At 38.1% G+C, this 20,725-nt stretch overlaps 1 protein-coding gene across 6 annotated transcripts in view; it reads left to right on the plus strand.

The window, feature by feature from the left end:
• Positions 1-20,725, plus strand: part of EPS8 (EGFR pathway substrate 8, signaling adaptor) — a 142,348-nt gene that overhangs the window by 19,677 nt on the left and 101,946 nt on the right. For 4 of the 6 annotated variants that reach the window (XM_082076274.1, XM_082076281.1, XM_082076273.1 and 1 more), the window contains exon 2: positions 15,630-15,774. The gene's annotated coding sequence lies outside the window, so the exon portion shown is untranslated. The other 2 variants (XM_082076275.1, XM_082076277.1) reach the window with 2 other exon arrangements.

Here is a 20,725-nt window from a genome sequence, read left to right on the forward strand (position 1 = left end):
CAACTTTGTAAGCTTTTTGCTGGGTATGTTGGGACATCTGTAAATATTTATTCAGTTCCAGGAAGCTGGTAGCTTCCTATTGCCTAGTTCTCATCATCAGTTTGTTTGCAGCATTGAGTGATGTCTGTGGTACCTATGGGGTAGCAAATAAAGAGCAGATGTACCTTCTTGTTCCCAGCTGCCTTTAGGCCCTGCTTGTGGTCGGGTTTCCATGACTTTGTGAGGCAATTTTCCTAATTCAGGGGTTGGAAAACTCCATAGCTTGTATTTGCTGGGATATAATGAGGTGGTGATTTTTTTATTTTTTATTTTTTTTTTTTCTTCCAGAAGCACAGGGGGGAATCTAGTTCGCAAATAATACTGCCACTTTCTCTTTGCCCTAGAATAATATTCTCCTGCAGATTTTGGGAGTTATTTTCGTTTTGTTGGGTTTCCCTTTTGTTTTGTTTTGTTTTTGGAGCCAGTTTTAGTAAACAAGTGGAACTTGCTCAAGGCTATTGATACAAAGAAATCTAGGGTGATGACCTGAGGTCTTGTGCTGAGACATGTTTGCAGAGCAGATCTGTTACCAACTTGGAAGCCATAGGTAATCTGTTTTCTCTGTAAGTGTCCCTGAAGAGAAGGCAAACAAAGTATTTAAAAGAAACAAACCTTCTAGTCAGCTTTCTGCCTTTCCTGGAGTTGGAGGAGAGGGAGTTATTGTGCATGTCCACAGTTCTTTTTTCTCCTTTTATGATCACTGAGACAAGTAATATTTTATATAGTTATATTAGAAATCTATTGATGCTTTGCATCTCAGTCCTGACTTGAAGGTAAATAACCATTTGGTTAGGTAGAACAGGTATAGTTTATAATCCTAGGGCACTGCTTGAGAGAAGTAAGGTGGTAGACATTTCCCTTCCCTCATGCAAATTTAGTGGGAAGAATTTTCCCAACCCCCTCCTTGTTCTGCAGTCTTGCTTAATCTGGAACATAATGAAGTGAAACATGGTATTCGTAACAGCTTACAAAGGGGAAAAATAAAAAATACAGACTCTTTAATATTAATCCTTTCTTCCTTGTTGGGTACAAGCTAAGCAGAGAGCTCCTGTATCTGCTGCCATGTCCCAGTGCTTGTGCTGGGAAGTGCTCAATTGGAAGGAGATTCACAGTGAAAATAATACTGGAAACCATTGAAATACAAAGGATTTGCAGATTTCTGAAAAACAATATGCCAAGCTAAAGTTAGATTTTTAGGGACTGAGCAAGTGGAAATTATCTTCTTGTCTGGCTAGAGGACTGCTAGCTTTCCCACTGTCAAGAAGCAGCCACTTGTAACCTGAATAACACATAAACATTTCTCACTGGAACCCAAAAAAAAAAATTTACAAGGCTGACAGGTTCTTCGTTGTATCAGCATCGTGTGGTTTTAGTGCAAACAAAAATGCACTTCAAGTACCTACAAATGAATTAGACTGAAAAATGTGCCATGTTTTGAATTCTGTGAATTGTTATGTCTCTGAGTAAGCCTTGTATGCAAAACATTTTTACTTCCCTCAGGAAGACAGGTGATTAAACATAATATTCTCGTTTTCCTGTTGCTGCAACATTTTTGCAGCTCGGTAATAAGCATTTCTTTTTTTAATCCATCTGTACCCACTGTGTTCGGTTTTGGCCACTGGAGTTCTGAAAGTAGTCTTCATTTCTGGCAGTTTCATGGAACTCAGCATTTTGGGGATGAAGCTTCACCATGCTATTGCTGCACACTGCAGGAACAGGGAGAAGGTATTTAAATTCCCAGCTGCATGTTGACAACACTGTGGTCAAAACTTTTTTTTCTTGGTCTCTCAGCAGCCATTCTGCCATTGCCAGTATGGGTATAAATAATGAGTGGTTTAAAGAATGAACTAGGCATCTTCCTGCCTAGTTTTCCTGAGAGAATTTGTTCTAATATTGTTTACTCTACAGACTGTGGAGTTTACGAATTGCACTACTTTCACAAGAGTAAATCAGGGGATCTTGTGAAGCCCAACGTCTCTACTAAGCAAATATTTGCTGGCTTAGTTTATGAATGCTATACATGGTAAAAGTTAAAGGTATTACAAACAAGTATTATACATAGCTGTTTTTACACTGTAGGTGGAATGTGTCATCTCTCAGTGGAATGCAGTCTCAAGTAGAAGAAGATAAAGCATACAGGCTGAATGCTTTATCTTCATTCTGCTGCTGTACTTCAAGTCATCCTGCATCTACATTAATTTCCTATAAGGAAGATTTAGAACTTCAAAATCCTGGCCTGATCGTCATTCTTCTGAAGTAACTTAATAAATTGGCATGTAGCCTTGACATATCATGGTTGGTCGAGGTCCTGAGGCAATATTTAGCATAACAGAATAAGCAGTGCTCCAGTTAACACAATCATCTCTTATGCAAGGAGAGGCATTTATGCCTTTCAAGACAAAGAACCTTTTCACTATACATCCAGCCATTATTCTGTTAATTCTTTATGGAAGAATTGCCACATCTTTGTTTTCCTTTGGGTGGGGAAAGGGTTTAGCATGTTCTCACTGAAGAGCCCAGAGTTTGAACCCATAACACTTACATGAGTATTAACTCTTTTTGAGGACCTAAGGGTCGCCTGGAGTTGCCTGAACCCATTAATCAAAGATTGAATTATCAGTCTAATACATTAGTTATGTTGGTCCAATTCCTAGAGGGCCAGTAAATAAAATTAATCTTAATTAAAATTAAGCTTGTGATAGGAGGGGCCAAAAAAAGGAAAAAATGTTAATATTGTAGAGTTTAAAGCTTTAAATGATCATTAGACAACCAGATGGTTACTTTTTCTGGTTAAAATGTAAATATATTTTAAATTCACATTTTTGTAAGTACATTTTAACTTAATAATTTTTAGACTTAGTTACACTTTCAGTAATACACTGAATACTATGCTTTTGTCTTCATAGGAAGAGTATTTTTCAGACCAGTAGGTTGAAAGCTCATTAGATAAGCCTGTGTCATCAAGCTAAGCCTGTAAATTGTTTTGATCAAATTTAATAGCAACTGTAATAGTAATGTTAGAAACAAAATTCCTATAGTGGATATTTCCATATGCTAGAAAGAGACAAAGTCAAAAGAGATAAAGATGGTAGCCAGTCATATGTGTGGATTTTGTATGTATTCTTAAGTTGACTTGAGTCTTTAATTTAAATTGTGCTCTAGGAATCCTTAGATGTGTAAGACCATGCAGAATTACTTAATCTCCTGAGGATGTCTGCATTTTAGTAAAACAGATGTCAGCTTTGTATCTCTAGGTCTATTGATTTTTTCTGAGGAAAATTGCTCTTGTGAGTTATGTGCCATGGAAACTTTTTTAAAAATACTTGTCTTAATCAGGTCAATATTGTCCTCTGTCACAACACATCTCTCCATACTCTGTCACAACACATCTGTCTACTTCTGGTTCTGACGTGTTCTTTCATATCTTCTTCTTATGTCTTGTAAGAAAAAGTGAGCACAGACATCAGCAGCATTGGGTTTTTTTGTTTTGTTTTTGTTTGTTTGTTTTTTATTAAATTAGATTTCAGTTTTCTAGAGCTGTGAAAGACAGTATTATCTGTGGTCTTTCTTCTAGAAACTTTCTAGTTACAAGCTGTCATTTACTTCTTATCTTGGCCCATTTCATCATTCTTATTGTTTTAAAACAATTCCTAGAAGCTTGCAGGAAGTTTTGCACAGGCTGTGCTGAGTGTACTCCACTGACATACTTGATATATTTCATAGATCTGTGTCCTAGGTGGGCAACCTGGAGTAGCTGGTTTATGTTTGGGTTGTTTTTTTTTTTTTTGGCATGGCATGACACTGACAGCTGTGTTTTGAGCCTCCTGGGAAATTAAACTCTTTCCTCTATGCATGAACTTGATGCATCAAAAGGGTTCCCTGTCTTCTTTTCCCTGTGTGTCTCCCATGTGCATCCTTCCTTTATTTTAGCAGGCTTTATTTCATCCTGGCAAACAGAGAGAAACTGTGGATTTATTATTAAACGCTAATAAGGGTGCACAAATTGTTTTGAAGTTAAAGACAAACAACACTGCTTGGGCTATGTAAATAATGCAGTGGGTTACCTGATATATTGGAGAGGCTTCTAGAGTTTCTCACCTCATCGCATCTCCTGAAAACAGTTGGTAAAGGTTGGCTTCCAGTTAGGCTGCTGTTACTTTCTTCATTAGGCTTAAAAAAGGATTCTATTCTCTGCTTTTTGTAGTGGTCCAAATAAATGAAATTTCCCAGGAGAGTTACCAAAATTTTCCTCTTTCTTTGCTGTAATGCATTTTGCCATGACAGAGGTTGAGGGGTTTCCTGAGCACTCAGCTGATGTACTTGCTTTTGGCAGGCTTCTGAGCAGGTTGCTGAGCCCAATTCTGTGAATAAATTATGCTGTGGTTTATTAGACTGTCTAATAAATTGAAATTATATATATATAAACATTTAATTAAAATCCCAACATACACAGCCATTCTGTATTCACAGGCAAACCTGTGTATTTAGTGAAAATTTAAGACTTTGCCCTGGCTGGCTTGGTCCCAGCTTTACCCACTTCAGCTGACCTGTGTTCTTGCTTCTGCTAGCAGAAAAATCTCATTTCCTTACTGCCAAACAGGAACCTTCAATTTAGGATACATTTGTTGTCCTCTGCAGATCTTGAGGCTGCAGAATTGTCCTATTCCATGGGATATTTTGCTGGATTTCTGCTCTGTGAAAGAAAAGAGATGGTGAGGAAGAAATGTGTTGTGCTTAGGAGCTTCATAGATTTGCACTAAATATGCTCTGAACACAACAAAAACTTTCTCCTTTTGTTCCAGGCCTGGTAATACATGTCCGTAAGATAAGTTTTGTGGTACCTGAGTTGTTAGCCTTTCCATTACAATCTCCTTTCTTAAGTTTTGTATTTTGGCTCTGAGTTTATTGTTTCACATGCAAAGAAGTGGCATGACCTCTTTCATCCTACAGTAAATACTATTTTATCCCCATTTTTCTTGATTTTGTTTACCAGTGGTTTTTGTTTTGTTTTGGCCTTGTTTGTGTTGTGTTTTTTGTTGTTTGTTTGTTTTTTGTTTTGTTTTGTTTTTGTGGTAGTAGCTGTTGTTGTTCAGCACCATGAACATGATATTTTATGGCCACAATTTCAAGCCCAAAAGTACAAAAGTAGCTTTGAATGCATAAAAATAACAAGGCAATGAACATTATTTTAAATGGTTAGAGTGAATTTTTTTTCCCCCAGTAGAATTCTGGTGGTAAGACTGAAAAGGTGAAACATTGGATTAGGAATTGTTTGTTCAAAGGGATTTTGTGTTTGAGTGTGTTAAGCATTGGTAATGATAATACATGACTCTATGCAGTGAACAAAACCAAACACAATTAAAATACTTCGTTGATATTGGCAAGACAACATTTTAGGCATTCTTGGGAAACTTAATGGGCTGGCTTTCCTCTAACTTTCATGTTTTTTGCCTCTGGATGAGATGCACAGAAGTCCCTTTTGGTCATGTAGATCTTTAATGTCCTTATTCTTACTGTGTGGCTCTGAATTTGTTTAGCCATGTTGCTTTAGGTTATTGTGTTTTGGTCATAATTGCCAGGCAAAAATAGTGGAGAAATACAAATGGTATGTACATAGGTTAATAGAAAGCCAGGGGAAAGTGTCCATGGTGTTTGGGGCTTTTTTTTTTTTTTTTTTCCAGTTTGTAGGGAGGTTGAGCTTTTTGCATGTTTGTTTTTTGTGTATGAGCAGTTAGCCCAGGATTAGGCTTTTTTTGTTTGTGGTGTAAATCCTGCTCTTGACCTAAAATGAATGTTAATTAATTATACTTTTGTACTTATCTGTGCCACATTGCAGAATTAGCTCCTTATTAGTGAGGCAAATAAAAGCACAGATGATATGAGAAAGTAAAAAAAAAAAAAAAAAGGGGGATCAAAGGAAGGACAAACATTCTTGTTCCAAAATTGTAAAAGAGAGGAAGAGACATACTTAGAAAAGTTTGAAGGTGACACTTTAAATATTTAAACATGAGGCTTTCCTTTTTTTGTACAACCTTAACTTGTAGAAGGGCATTACTGAAAATGTTGCCTTTTAATAGGCTTCAATAAAAGAAAAATTAGCAAGAAAACCTTTATAGAGCTAAGTGGTGTTTTGGGTTTTTTGTTTGTTTGTTTTTTTAAGAACTGGGGCCTTTCAGAAAGCTGATTCCTAGTTCAAGTGTGGGAGTAGCTGGGCAGAAATTTATTGAAGAAATATTACTTTATAGTTGTCTGTCACAGGGCTCCTTAGGAGCACTTGGCCATCATTGGTACCAGTCATCACCTACAGGAAACAGAGGAACTTATCCTACAGCAGAGGAACCATCATATTTGTTATTCTTATGTAGGATCTGAGGAGAATGTTTAGCTCAAGGTCTCCAGAAATCCCTGCCTTACAGAATAGTGTGAGCTCTGTCCTGACCAGAGTCCCGCTTCAGACTCTGTTGCTCCTGGTGATGTCTACTAGTGCAATGGGAACTAACAATAGAAGAAGTAAAGTGGTAGTGATAAGTACTATAAAAATAGCTTTTGTTGTTTGAATCTATTTGTATAGGAGTTAGTAGTTATGCTCTATTGGGAGAATTGCAGATTCTTTCGAAGAATAGAGCGGCCCCAAGAAAAATGCCACCTTGTCTTTTTTGCAGAGTAGGCAGATTATTAGGTTCCTAACTCTTCTTTTCACAAAATAACATGTCACTTTTTTTGTTAGACCTGATAGTTGAAAACAGTTTTGTTCTTTCCCCCCACCTCCAGCTTCATTACTAGACAATTAAAGTTATTACAAACCTTGCTTTTCATAGTTGCATTGATTCTTGGAATGATTTAATGTGGAATGTGATATAACGAAGCACATTAAATTCTGCTAATCATTAAATTATGAAGTAGAGGTCATACAGAAAATAATAATGAGTTTGAAGACTGTGTTCAGCACCCACAATAGAGTAGAAGAAAAAAGGTCATTAGCTGCTGAGTTGTGTGACTGGATGCTTTGGGTTAGAGCAGAAGCTTTATTATCTTGATGGGCAATATCAGAAAAGACCAGAAAACATCACTTATGGTTCCATGCTTTGACCCTGGTGGACTAGATGATCTCTAACATCAGTGATTCTAATTAGGGATAAATGTAAAGGCATAGGTAAGAAATGGCATTTGGGAAAATGGGGAGATTAACTGAAAATTGTGGCATCTAGGTGTCTTGATAGTGCACCTATTTGTGATTCCCAGGAAAAGGATAGCATGTACTGATGAAGAGTATCTGGTTTTATTATAGAGTTTAAACAATGGAACTTGATGTGCTTGAGTGTGGGGAAAAAAAATACGAGCTTGATAGAAGTTTAAGGTGTTTCAGAGGCTGTGTCTGTGGTGTACTTTGTCTTCTGTTGAGATAAAAATTTAATGAATCCAGGTTTTGATATTGCTTGGAAGCAACTTCTGATTAGGTCATGATGGGGAAACTCACCCTGCTCCTCAGCTACAAAGAGACAATTTTTGGCACTAAAACTGATTTATTACTACAGGCTGTGCTTAAAATAACTTTTATTACCGTAGTGGCAATAATGTGGTGGAATTCTGTAGGTGTACTGATGTGGAAACCTCTGTGCTTTTATTTGTAGAAGTGATTTCAAAAGGCTGCCCGATTTTTGTGCTTTCCTTGATAAACAGAAAAGATTCAAGATCTTCCTGATGACACAGTTTTGCAGTGTGGTAACAGAGTTAGGAAGGGTCAGGTTCAGGAAAGACTAATAAGTACACAGTTTACATTTATATCAGTCTGAACGAAATGCTCAGTCATTCACCTTTTGGCTGTCAGTTTTCTTCTTAACTATCTAGTTAATGATTGTTCCTTCGTGCTGCATCCCCATCCTTCTCCTTGTGAAGGGTTTCCCTTTTTCCTGTTTTCCTTCCTCCACATCTGTAGAAGTCTCACAAGACGAATGAGCTAGAATAAATTTACACACGGCAAGATTAGCAAATTTTCTAAACAAGTTTATTTGTTAAATTTCAGTGTGGATACTGGACATTTTGTATAGCGTGCTTTGCCTTTCTGAAAAAAGAAAAGGAACCTGAATTTCAGGCTACATTGGGACAGTTACCTGGATTATTTCAGCTCTCCTTTTTACAAGAGGGCTATCAAAGGAAGGATGTCATAGGAGGCAGCTGGAAAAGTTAATTTTCTTTGCTACTGAGGACAGTGGATGTTTTGGTAGGTTCTAATGCTGAGATATGCAAAGGATGGATGTTGTTTTACCCCAGTCCACGCATAACTTCTTTGTTTCCCTATTTCTGTGGAATGTCATCTGGTTGTGTGTTGTTGTCAGTGTTTTTTTTACTGAACAGGATAATCAAGCAAAAAAGGTCAGCTGGAAGAACTAGCACAGTTACTTTTCTTGGCCTGGTTTCTGCTGCTCTGAGCACCTGTGGCAAGCAACGTTCCTTTCTAAGCCAATAGTAAATTAATTGTCTTTGGGTGGTGTAAGGGGAACGTAAACTATTGGCATGGTGAACAGGGGTATGATAGGTGTTTTTGCCACAAGGTAGTGTCTGGAAATCATTATTTGATAGGCTCTTCAAGTCACAACGAATGTGGTAAGTCTGAGAATGAAGGGCTGAGCAGCTCTGCTCTGAACACCCTTCAGAGTGACTACAAAGAAACCTTCCCCTTCTCACACCCCTAGCTCCATTCCAAAAAATAAATTATTTTTCTTACTGCTTTTTCTGATAACATATGTGGTGCTTCCCATGGATCTTTTAAGGTACTTCAGTCCTTGTCAAAGGTCTGAGACTTGATGTAGTTTTTAAGAGCATTCACAATCTTATGATGTCTCTTCATGGGAGTAGGCAGGGAATTTATGCGCTTGAGCTGCTAATGTCTGTGTGTCTGTTCCCCACTGTGATACCCTCTATGTGCATCCTTTTAAAGTCTGTAATTGTATTCGAAGACAATCTAGACTTCCTGAATAATATGCTGCTCTCAGTTTTGTTTGATTACCACATGCATACACCTAAAGAGACAGATTTGTCTTCTATAGCACTAACAAGAAATCCTGGGTCTGCAGGAATATAAGACCAACCATTGATTGAATTCAGAAAGGGAGAAACTTAAGAATGTCTTTTATTAGTAAACTCTCTTTACTTCGATTTAAAAAAACCAATAATTTTAGAAATCCTACTAAGATATGCCTTTGGTAGGGAGATTAAGGGTTTATATATGAATATATTTGCCAGTGAAAATTTTATGTGCTCAAATTTTCAAGTGAATCCAAGCTGAATATTATAGAAAACAACTTTGATGAAACCTGAGACTAATATAATTCGCTTCCTATTTTAAAAATACAGTAGAAGTTGTACTGATTGGTTTTCAAATGAATAAACGCGATCCTTGTAGAGCTTGAAACCTATATACTGTGGTAGGAGGAACCTAAAAGTGAAATAGATTTCCTTGTTCACTGTGCAAGAAGTTGAAGCTGGGAAAAAGATAAAAATAAACAAGGAAACAGTGAGAAGTAAGTAGGCACTGAAATAATCTAAGTTAGCTGTTAATAAACCAAGTCTGGCATGAATGTACAGAATCAAGGAAGGTCTAAACATTCAAAGGCCAGTAAGAACAATAATATTAAAATTATAGCAATTTTGAACTTCTGAAGAAATGAGGATGGACAACTTTTAGACATCTGACTCAGATTTGGGAAACTCTGCATCAGTATAAGTAACAGGAACTACATTTTGCAGTTCTTTTGTCTTTCCATCAGGTTTCTGTCTTTTTTTTTTTTTTTATGGCTTTTACAGTTCTGGGGGGATATATTAATTCTTCTACAGTGGGATTGTAGTGCAGGGGTTTGAAATTATATTGTTGAATATAATCTTTTAAGAAGTGTCAGACTGGTATATGAGTTGTGTGGAGGTTTCCATCTCTTTTAGCGTTTTGCCCATTTCAGGCAAAATTGTGCAGCATCTTAGCCCATGAGGCTGTAAGAAGAGGTGGATGTTTGTGTGGCAAATATGACAACTATACCTGTGGCACTTTGGGGGGAAAAAACTGCACTGCTACTGGTTCTGGAAGTAGTTTTGGATTGTATGTTTTGTGAAATGAGGATTTCTGTTGGTCAAGAAACTTTCACAAAAGTACATGTAAACAGAACTGTTGTAGACTGTTTTTTGGGGGGCTTGTCCTTATGTAGGGTAGAGGGTGTATATTTATATTCATGTATGTATATTTTTAACTCTAAATCCATTACTATTTCTAAACAGGGTTTACAAAAACATCACAATAAATGATATCTCTTTTGACCTTACTAGTAATGTTTTTCTCTTTGCATTGCAAAGAAACTTTTCCCTTTAGACTTACCCATCAAATTCTGAATGACAAAAAGGAGGTAAAACCTGAGCTGAAGTTGGGGATTTTTTTTTCTATTTTTTTTGTTTGTTATATGACTAGCTAGCATTAAAAAAAAAAACAAAAAACAAACAAACCAAAAAAGTTAATTACAGCTGCTTAGAATGTTGTGCAATTTTTTATTTTTTATTTTTTTTTTTAAACTGTTCAGGCTATTATTCCTAATTTCACAGAACAGCAGCGGTTCTAGGTCTGTCTGTTCAGGTGGCCAGTTTCAGTCACTTTGAAGGGTGTGACTGTCCTTTTTCAAGACAAGGCTGTGCCAAATTGATGATTTTTTTTTTTTTTTTTTTTGTCCCCCTTATTTATTAAGTCTGGCTAGGTCACACTTACTTGGATTAAATACAAGCAAAAAGAAAACTCACATTGGTTCAGGAAGTTTGTTTTGTGGTTCTTTGGAAGAGAACATTCTGTCCTCTCTTTGGAAAACCAATACAGTCTCTTGGCACAGACACTATTCTTTGTAGATACCTTACTTTAAATTACCTCTTGGTCTGCCTTATATAATTTTGCTTTCACTTTGTAAATCACATCTGCAGATGTAGTTGGGCAATAAGATTAAATCTTTTCAATAATGTTTGAGATCTGTAGATGAAAGATACTGAATAACAGAAATGGTGATTATAATTGTAGGATAGTAGAGGTTGTTTATAAAATAGCACTTACTCCAAAGTGGTCATATCTCATTTTAGAAATGATCATGTAAATATGGGCTGTGCAGTTGTTGATGTGACTGGAAAAGAGATGTAGAAATAGAGGAGCAGTAAAACATTGAGAACTGTGAGGGACTTTTATTTATTGGGTAGTTGAGGAATTGTGTGTGATTTTTGTAGAAGGATGCCCCCTACTTCGGCTTACTAAAGGAGTATTGAGGACAGTGTGTTTCATGTGCTTATATTAGCCATTTCTCACATTATGAGGGCTTGGCATGTGCAGCTGGAATCAGGAATAAAAGCAAGGAAAAAACCATGAGCTTTGCAACCTTAATCAAACAGGGAGCAATCTCCTGTGCCCTCTTTTGAAAACATTAGGTTGGTGCAAAAGTAATTGCCATTTTTACATTGTTGAAATTTGCTGCTTGATATTGGAATACATTCTTAAATAAATGTGGTTATGTTATACATAATTTTAAAGCACTTTTCTTGCTTTCTGCGTGTTTTTTTGTTTGGTTGGGTTTTTTTTGCTAATGACTTACTACTTGCAGTTCGTTTTATATTTATTTTATACTATGGAAACGAAGTTAGACAAAAAGCAAATTTGAGCGATTTTCTTATTTGAGTTCAAAATGCGTCGTAAAGCAGTGGAGACAACTCACAATGTCAACCACACATTTGGCCCAGGAACTTCTAATGTGTGTACAGTGCAGTGGTGGGTCAAGAAGTTTTGCAAAGGAGACAAGAGCCTTGAAGATGAGTAGCACAGTGCCTGGCCGTTGGAAGTTTGCAACGATGAATTAAGAGCAATCATCGAAGCTGATCCTCTTACAGCTACATGAGAAGTTGCCACAGAACTCAACATTTACTCTTCTACCGTCATTTGGTATTTGAAGCAAATTGGAAAAGTGAAAAAGCTCAAGAAGTGGGTGCCTCATGAGCTGACTGAAAATCAAAATAATTTTGAAGTGTAGTCTTCTCTTCTTCTGTGCAGCAACAACAAATCATTTCTCGATCAGATTGTGACATGCTACAACTGGCAACGACCAGCTCAGTGGCTGGACTGAGAAAAACCTCCAAAGCACTTCCCAAAGCCAAACTTGCACCCAAAAAAGGTCATGGTCACTGTTTGGTGATCTGCTGCCTGTCTGATCCACTACAGCTTTCTGAATCCCGTTGAAACAGTTACATCTGAGAAGTCTGCTCAGCAATTTGATGAGATGCACAGAGAACTGCAACGCCTGCAGCCGGCATCGGTCAACAGAAAGGGCCCAATTCTTCTCCACAACAACACCGCACTGCATGTCACAAAACCAAGACTTCAGAAGTTGTATGAATTAGGCTACAAAGTTTTGCCTTATCCGCTATATTCACCTGAAATCTTGTAAACCGACTACCACTTCTTCAAGCATCTTGACAACTTTTTGCAAGGAAAATGCTTCCACAGGCAGTAGGATGCAGAAAATGCTTTCCAAGAGTTCATCAAATCCCAAAGCACAGATTTTTATGCTACAGGAATAAACAAACCTTTTTCTCATTGGCAAAACCATTGATTGTAATGCTTTGTATTTTGATTAATAAAGATGTGTTTGAGCCTAGTTATAATGCTTTCAAATTCACTGTCCAAAGCTGCAGTTACTTTTGCACTAACCTAATCTATTCAATGGAACCAATTAGGGGAGGATCTTAAGTGATCTTAATAGGTTATTGGGCTCATTCTTCAAGTGGCTGTAACTCCTACTTAATTGGCCTCTTATTACAAGGGAAATGAAAGATATCTTGTACCTTGTAGGAGGCAGTCCTACTTGTAATAAGTAATATTCCCAGAGGCTGATAAAACCACACATGTATGCTATCCAAACAAATCTCTGCTGTAACAGCTTTGAAGTGAACTGAAGATTTACACACACATTTGGATGCAATTTTGAGAAAAAGCTGTTTTAAAAATTATATATATAAAATAGATGAACTAACCAAACCAAACACTGAAAAACCCCAACCTCGCAAAATTTCAATATCCATATGTGTAAATCTAAAGACTAAAGTGTTTTGATTGTCATGTCTGTCTTATCTTTCTAGTAAAGCCTTTTTTCCTATAATTAAAAGGGCATCAATTTTTCTAATTGATGTCAAATCCAATCCAAGCCACACATGCAATTATTTCACTTTCCCTCCCCCTCCCATCATTATCTGATATTTTATTTGCACAGTCATTATTCATTAACTGTGTTCATGTCCAGGACTGCAAACAGTAAAATCACATTAGCAAGGAGGAGCTCTGAGACTCACCAGTGAATTCTGTTTTTTTTTTTCCTTTTCTGTTTTACATTGGCTTTCAGATGAGAATCCCAAAACATGTCACAAATTTAGGAGATAAGGAGCTTGGAAACAATGAATGTGCTAGTTTTTAGTATGTTATTTCTTAGCAAAATTCTTTAGTTCTTCCGTACTACTGAGAAGAATTCAATTCTGCATAAGAAGATGCTGAGATCACAAGTTACTATTGGAAAAGAGGTGTAGTCTGTCCTCTTTATTACACATATACGTATATTAATATATGTGTGTATATATATATATATGTATATACATGCGTGCAGCCAAGCCTGTTTCCCTGGCTCAGAGCTTTATAGGTAACCCGGTTTGATTTAGAGGCAACTTTTGAACATGCCCCTGTTTATTCTTTGGCATATCCTCAGGTGGCTGTGTCCGCCCCCTTGCCCTTTGAGAGACACCTACACACAAAGGTCGTGATTGCTCCTGAGGCTTTTTGGTCTGTTGCTTTTTCAACGTTTGACTTTGGTTTGTCTGAAACCAATGTCAAGCCTCTCACATTGACCCCAGGGTATTGGTAAGCATTGGATGTGCTGCTAGCCAGACCTGGCTCTTAGGCTGCTTCTCCTCACTTGTATTTTATTAAGAACGCTGTCACCTTTATCCATGTTTTGCAAGGGAGAAAATGAACATGATGAAGTAGAGGGTCTTGTGTGATGCCAGTGAGCTGGGAAAGGCCGAGGCTTGGGCCTGGGAAATGAGGTGTGGATGGAAGGCAGGCTGTGCTGTCTTAATGTCTTCTGCCTGTGTGTTGTGCTTTCTTCAGCTTGGGTTTCCTAGTCAACAAACCATTTATTGCCTAGCTCCCACAAAAATATTAGAATATTAGGTTTTAGACAGAATTGGGTGATTACCAGATAAACCACCACTATAATATGATCAGATTAGTAAGAAATGTGATAAGGTGCAGTACATAAACTAACTGAATATATTACTTCCTATATGAATATGCAAATACTGGATCAATTGAGATTGACTGAATTGACCTGTTGCTGCTTGCCCTGGTAATGGATTGACTTGTTACTGCTTATTCCTGGTTCTGTTGCTGTATTAAATCAATCTTTACTTTTTAATTATGTTTAATTGGATTTATCTTAAAATGGAAAACATCACTGCAGGGTTTGCCCTGTAAGGGAGGGAGAATGGGACCTCTCATAGAAGGCACGAAACTGGGATCATGTCAAAATGATGTCCAAAAGAGAGTAGCTCATGAGAAAATTCACCTGTAAGTAGGGCAGTTTTGGCAAAATTTGAAGGACTGGTCAGCACCCTGAGATGGTGCAGCTATGAAGCTGAAAGTGACTTGTATGTATAACCAGGTTAGAACAAAGTGTTGGATGTGACTGAAGAAATAAAGCAGAAAAGGACTAAGCTTGTCTGAACTCTTAAATGTCAGATTCAAAATCAAGGGGTGGCAAAAATTTGAGGAGAAAATTGGAGAATACCATAATTGTTACCTTAAAAAAAAATTTAAAAGTGACACTATTCACTACCTTCTTCCTCAGACTTATTTCATCTTGGTTTTTACCTTATTTTTCCTTTCCTGCATCCTCTTTCCTCAAGTGCCCTGTGGGCTCCACCTCCACTGTTTTGTAGGGAGTTTTTTGAGCTGTCCCCAGTTTCTCTCAATACAAACACATTTTTTTTCCTGTCTCTTTCCCATTCAGGCCATGTGGCTGCTGGTGCCTTGTGAGCGCAACCCTGGGCTGTGCTGGGAGCACAGGGGCTGTGTGGGCAGCGGCTGCTTCCCAATGGGGACGGGGGTGTGAGGTGAGACGTGCTCCACTCTCACCAATACCTTCATCCTTGTGCTTGACCAAGCTTTTAAAAAACGTGTTTACAAATGTGTTACACTCTTTTTCCCAGCTGTCAGGTCCACAGCTTTGTAGACTACTCACCCCACCCTTGAGGAGGGATCCAATCCCAAAATGTGCTTGAAAGCAGGGATTTGGGTGGACGTTGTCCAGGTGTCCTGACTATGAGGTTCTTGTTAATTGTTCAGAGGAATTATTCTTGATATTGCTCGTATTTAGAAAGTTCACGTTTGAAAGTAGTGGATGAACTCTAATGAGAAATCTACTTCTCCCTTTCATATGGCAAGGGAAATCACAGTTTAAGAAGTCAGAGCATAGCAAGATTTTATAATGCACAGTAGAACTGCATAGTTGAACCTCTTTCTTTTCTGTTTTTTCCAGTGATTTGTCCTGTCGGGCAGCAGCCTTCTGAGTGATGCTGGAGAGATGCCAGGCACTTGAGCTGAATCAAGCAGTGGCAGGGACAGCATCTACCCAGGCTGAAGTTTTAATCCCAGGCACGTGGCATTTGCACAGGTGGTAGCTGGTGAGTTGTACGTAAGGAGAGCTTCTCTCTGTCTCTTTAACAACTGGCATCTTGTTGCAAACTGTAAGTTTCTGGATGCAAAGACTTGCATGCCCTGCTTGTTTTCCCCAGAGGGTGATTGATGAGTTTAGAGAAAATTAGACTGATCCAGGTTACCAGCTAATCTTAGGAAATCCTTACTCTTTGTTTGTATGTTTATGGATTATTTTTTCCTCTCCCTCTACTGAATGAGTAAGATCCTGGTGAGGCAAAACGTCAAATCTGTAGCAGTTGGTGTGTTGTACTAGACAACAGCACTGTGCCTTTTTAATCAGAGGAGGGTTTATACTCTCTGCCTTAGTGCTTCACAGCCTGGAAATACAAGCTGTGGGACTCTGATAACAGTAGTGGTGACTGGCTGCTCTCAGCATGAGGATGATTACAAATGTATGTGTGAGCACACACTCGTTCACTGCCTTTCTAACTGAATAGAAACTGAAACTTCCCAAAGTCTTTTATGCAAGTGCATTTTTTTTTTTCTTGCTTAAATCTGTGTGGCTGTGTGCAGACAAACATAATCCCCAGATCCCTTTTGAAGATGCTTTGTAAAAAATTGAGTATACTTGTTTTGACCTTCAAAGTGTGATCCTACCTTGAGTTCAATACTACATATACCTCCTCTGTAAAAGAAAATAGCTAGCAATTTTTTTTGAGGGGAAGGTGTTTTGCAGTCAGTTTCTCCCATCTGTGATTTTCCTTCATAAAACAATGGCAATCTGCTTCTTCCAGCAGCTGAAATGCTGTGATTCTTTGACAGCAAATGTGTGGAGTGCTGCCTTGCACCTTGTAACACTCTGCTTTATTTAAAACACTGCCACGCTGGGCTGACTGCTGTCTTCTCAGGAGTGTTGCACCAAGGAATTATTGATGAGATGCAGCCTGGTCTGCAAACCACACGTTCCCTATTAAAAACAACATGTGTGCCTTTAGCTGTTGCTAATCATTTAAACATCTCTGTGAAATTTGGGAGGAAGTATCCTCTCTGTACATGGATAGAGTCTCGCGAAAGCATTGGCACAATGCAGCTCAGCATCACATACTGAATCTTCTTACGTACATCAGAGTTGAAGATCAGTGCTTTAAGCAGAACCACTTGAAGTTATCTTCTTGAGAAGTTAAAAGGAGTCTCTTGTATGGATGGGCATGAGAAGGAAATACACATCCCAGGCTCTTGTCTAACTCATTCAGATTCTTACTACGTTGTTAAGAGTGCTTGTTGGAATACTTCGATAAAAACCTGGAGGTCAGTGCCATACTGAGCTGTACAAGTTAACTCTCTTAGCAGCAGAGTTGGAAAATTACTCTGGCATGAAAAATTATGAGGGTAATTCTGGCTTTCTGTTGGAGGAGGCAAAGGCAGAAGAAGGAACTCAAGTGTGTTATGTCAAGGTCCAGTTGTCTATTAAACCAGACTAAAAGCAGTATGTTTTAATTAATGGAAAGTTTGGAAAAACAAATTTGGTACTAAAGTATCCTTCATATTTTTGCAAGATGGAAGAAACCTGTCCTTAAGTTCCCCTTACTCATTACCACTGCTCTTCCTGCTTCAGTTCAAGCGTAACAGCTGCTATCTTGGGAACCACTGAAGGCAGATGCAGTTCCTCTATACTGTTTGAGAACTCTGAACCCCAGCACTTAAATAATAAAACAACTTTAGTTCTAACTCCAGAAGATGTGGAAAAGAAAGGTTTTTAAATTGTTTCACTTGCTTTTCTGGCTGTGTAGAAATAGAGAAATCAAGGTAGTAATTGAAGCAATGTTTTTTATTTAAAATCGTTATCACTTGGTTAGGTGCACTTTTTTTTTTTTTTCACCAGTATGTGTTTTCAATTGTTAGAAGTTAGAGACCACAGATTTTCTAGAAGCCTTATAATTTCATGTAGATAAAATTATTCTCTTGCAGTGAAAGCATGTCTGTGTCTTGGTCAGGAAGGTCCCAAATATAAAACTAGTTGCTGTCTGTCATATCTGTGGTCCCAGTCTGACTTACAAGCTTGAATACCAGGATGGGAGAGAAGGTAAAAACCTTTGCTTCTGTGTAGCGTGGGTGGGAAATCATCTTTATGTGGAGAGAATTTATTCAAAACCCAAGATCATCAGGAAAGTACCTTGAAAATTCACTGCACGCATAAAGATTGAGTCAGCCAATGCCTGCTTATCATGTCAAGTAGTGATTACACGGTGACGTAAATCACCTTGTGCTATGAATAAATCTGATTTGATGGGTTTGCCTATGGCTGAATTTAAGAAATGTGTGTGAGCTCAAATGCAGGTTTTTTTTGTCCTTTTTTTTTTTTTTTTTTCTATTTCTGAGAGCACTGTAGTAATAGAGCATAGAGCTTCAAGTGCAGCGTATGTGGAGGGTGCCCTGCACTTGGGGTTACTAGACATTTTGCACTTTGCTTTCAATTCCACTGTATTGCTTTTTGCTACCTGCAGATGCAGCTTCCTCTTTTGAAACTGCAGTTTGAATCTTCATCTGTAACCTAAATTTTCTCATACTTTTTTTTGTGTTGATCTTTTTTTTTTTTTTTTCTCTCCCATTTCTAGTTGTTTTCAATTATGGGCATTAGTGGTCAGCTATCAATGAATATTTCAAAACTTAAGAAATATGTATACTTAAAGAGTTCATATAAATCAAACCACTCTTTTTTTAGCATACATTTTGCTTAGATCCGTGGTATCACTGAAGATAGGTATTTCTAGATATTTATTTTTGGTGGTTTCACTGCAGCAAAATTTAACAGTTCTCAATAGGAGTAAATGGGACTTAAACTTTGAGATTTTATCTGCTCTAATCACCCGCACTTTCCATTTAAAAAATAAAATTCCTAGGAACCATTGGGGTTTTTAAATCCTATATTTCAAAACACATGGTTACCTTGTCTTTTAAATCCTGAAGATAGGGAGGGCATTCTCACATCGAGAGGTGGCTGTTCAGATGAGGGATTTGCTGTTGGAGAAACAGAGATATCTGGGCATTTTGAATATTGTCATTGCATGCGGTGCGGCTGCTGATGCCCACGTGCTCCACTCTGCAGGTGAAGGATCAGTGTCACGAATCAGAGCCACATTGCTCACCAAGTTTGACAGCTTGTCATTACAGACAGCGGGCTTTTTCTCCTGGCTTGTAGTTGAAAAGGTTTAGAAATTATCGTAATCGCTTTCCTCAAGCGACTCGGGGAAGGGTGGGGGTTTGTTCTTTCCAGATTCGAGGAGTGACGAGACACTCCGCTGTTTGTTCGTGCTAAGTTTACAATTATCTTACTGTCTTGGTCAGATTTTTTTAACATATATCCAAAATCGTTAAGCTCCCATGGAGTGAAAAAAGATGTGAAGAAAGGGAGTGGTGAGGGGAGAAGGAGGAAGAAATGATAGTTAAACAGGTTGGGGTTTTTCTTGGATTTAGGTGGGGTGTTTATTTTAAAGCAGCTATTCCTGGTATGTAGGGGAGGGTGTGAGGAAGGTGGGGTGACAGTGGGTACGTGTAATAGAGTATGGCATTTGCTCAGCCATGTGGCAAATCAGCCATCAGCCAGTTCTTCTCTTTCCTTTTAACCAAGGCTATAGAAATATTTTTTGTTTAATGTGTAAGTACAGCCATTCTCTGCTCTGGGCATGCATGCTGGGTTGCTGAAAATTAAATTAGTAAATGAGATCCAATGACATAAAAGCAAACCCAAGCAAACAAAGCCCCCTGAAGGGTGCAGGCAGAGAGCACCCTTCATCCTCTGTCATCAGAGGAATAGGGCTGTTTGAATTGGCTTCCACCTTTGTTTTGAGAGGTTGCTGTGGTGATGAATAACCTTTGCAGGCAGAGGGTGTGTGAGCAAGAGTGTGTGCATGTGCCTTGGTTCTTGCATATAAAACAATGCTGTTGGTGCACGGCTTTTCACCTCCATATCAGAGCATAAATCTTGGCGGTGGTCAGCTGCTCCCTGAAAGGGGTTAAGTAACTAAAGTGTTGACTTAGAGCTAGCTATTAGCATGATGTTAATCTACTGATCACTTCCTCACATTACTTTCATACTGGCTAGCAGCAGACTGGTTGATGACGAAGCAGTAGCTTTTTTCCATTGCATGGAAGGGGAGTTGTAGAGTAGCTGATATGCCTTATTTACGCAAGCTTGTGACAGCAAGCTTTATCTCATTACCTGGGCTTGAGGAAGGGTGGCAGGTAGAGAAATAGACTCTCTCTGTAGAAGGAAAGAGCAAAATGCTGTTATCTGAAATAACTCTCTCTCTTTTTTTTTTCCCCTCCCTGCAAAGATTGAATTTTCTACAATGAGAGAGGAAATAACTTGGGACTGTGTGTTTCTTTTTACCCTCTATTTACCAAGATAGGTTACAACAAAATATCACTGCATTTCCTGCAGCTCAAAATAGATAAGTATATTTTTCATCTTAAGATACGAAAATCTTGTGTAACAACTGCATATTGATACAAAAGTGTGTGAAAATTAGGACATATATATAGGAATATTTCACATGAGACATGCTTTATTAGTGAAGTACAAGCATAGTTTGAAGGTACAGTTGCCTGAAGATGTTATAAGTTTCACTTCTAGGTAAAGAATTGCCTTCAAGTCTTGGAAACTTGTGTTCAAGTTCTAGTTTTGGTCCTGGACTGAGGAGGAGGAAATAAGCAATATAGCAGTCAAATGCAATTTTCAGCAAAATACAGTCTCACTTTTCTGACCTATACATTTTCACCCTGCTAGAAAACCCAATGACGCTGGCAAAACCAAATTACCACCTGGGGCACCTTGCAGAGAATTTTATTCCCTCTGTATTGCCCTTGTTCCCAACCTCTGTCAAGGTGCCCCATACCTAACTTGTAGGAAGTACTCTGGGAAAAAATGAGCCACTTGGAGATGATCCATTGGCCAAATGACAAATACATTGAAGTTAA

Source organism: Streptopelia decaocto, assembly GCF_964273445.1.
Source record: "Streptopelia decaocto genome assembly, chromosome: 1".
Lineage (NCBI taxonomy): Eukaryota > Metazoa > Chordata > Aves > Columbiformes > Columbidae > Streptopelia > Streptopelia decaocto.